Raw genomic sequence first — 1,487 nt, forward strand, 5'->3', positions numbered from 1 at the left:
CAGAGACCAATTATTCGATGAAAGGCGTGGGTCTATGTCTGATGATAACTTTGAAATGTCACTTTTGTTAAAATATAACAAATATTTTGAATAAAATATACTAGAATATAGTCATATAGATTATATTATGTATCATTATTTAATATTAATATTTTAAGTTGTCATACTGTTATGTATATTTTTTATTTTGTTTCACCCTCTATGTTCAAAAAACTGATAAATGATATACCAATTAATTGAAATTATTACTTACCTAATTAGAACATTTCTATCAAATTACTAGGTGTTTAATTCAATTTTTCAGCTTTAATCAATAATTTAAGTTAGATAACTTATTATTTACATTTCAACAAAAAGGTTTTTTAATCTAAACAAAAAACTAACTTCTAACTTCTACTCTAACTTAAGTTACTATTTTCACCAAACTAACTTCTAACTAACTAAGTTAGAAATTTGGACAATTTCAGAAACTAACTTATATTCTAACTTAGTTAGTTTTTTTATTAAAGTAACTTAACTTCAAATAGTTGAAAAAAATGACTAACTTGCCCAGCTTTGGTGAAAAGTGTTAGTTAGACGTAGACGACACAGGTTAGGTTATGTGATGGTCACAGGCGTTTTATGTGATGGTCTTGGATAGACGCAATTTGAACCACGCTAATAAAATATAATATAAACATAGGCTCAAATAAAGAAGAGCTGAGGGGAAGGGGCTAAGCCCCCTTAGAATTACTATGGTCTCTCAAAAAAACTAACGACTTCAATACTTAATACATTGGATTATTCGGTATATACCTGCGCTTCAGCTCCCCCCTTCCCCCCAAATGTCAACACTATTTGCACCTATGAATATAAAATATGTATTTAAATTTAAGCAAATTTACTAACTTGTTATTAGTAAGTAATTACTAATTACTAATTAGTATATTATATTAAATGTGCATTAGAATTTAGAAATTGTTAAGTTATAGACTACTCGAAACTTAAACTTTAGAAAAAAAAAAAAACATTAAAAAAGCTTTTACCCACTTCGTCCTCCTACAACCTCGAAGACGCCCTTGAGACGTTTTTTTTTGTACTCAAGTATAATTATTATTAATACAATATTTTCGAAACACGAAAAAGTAAAATATTAAATTCCGTTTAAATGCGCTCGTACGCAATATGATATTGTATTATTCTCCTTGGACCTCCGCCACAGAAAGAGAAATACAGAATAATGACGTATACCTGCTGTTAAATTCGTTGGGAAAAACAAATAATTTCTGTCCCGAATCGGAACTAATATACAATATGTATGCCTACAGATAAGTACAGACCGCCCCCCCCCCCCCCGGATGTGCACGTATAATATCTAGATATTTAACTCGCGCGTATAATAATTTATTGACCTAGAGACAACTAATAAACGGAGCGCGTTGTTACCACGGTATTGGTAAGTACCCTAGCTATATATATATTTAGTATACCGCGGTGGTTATTACTAT

Source organism: Acyrthosiphon pisum, chromosome A1 (assembly GCF_005508785.2).
Source record: "Acyrthosiphon pisum isolate AL4f chromosome A1, pea_aphid_22Mar2018_4r6ur, whole genome shotgun sequence".
NCBI classification, from domain to species: domain Eukaryota; kingdom Metazoa; phylum Arthropoda; class Insecta; order Hemiptera; family Aphididae; genus Acyrthosiphon; species Acyrthosiphon pisum.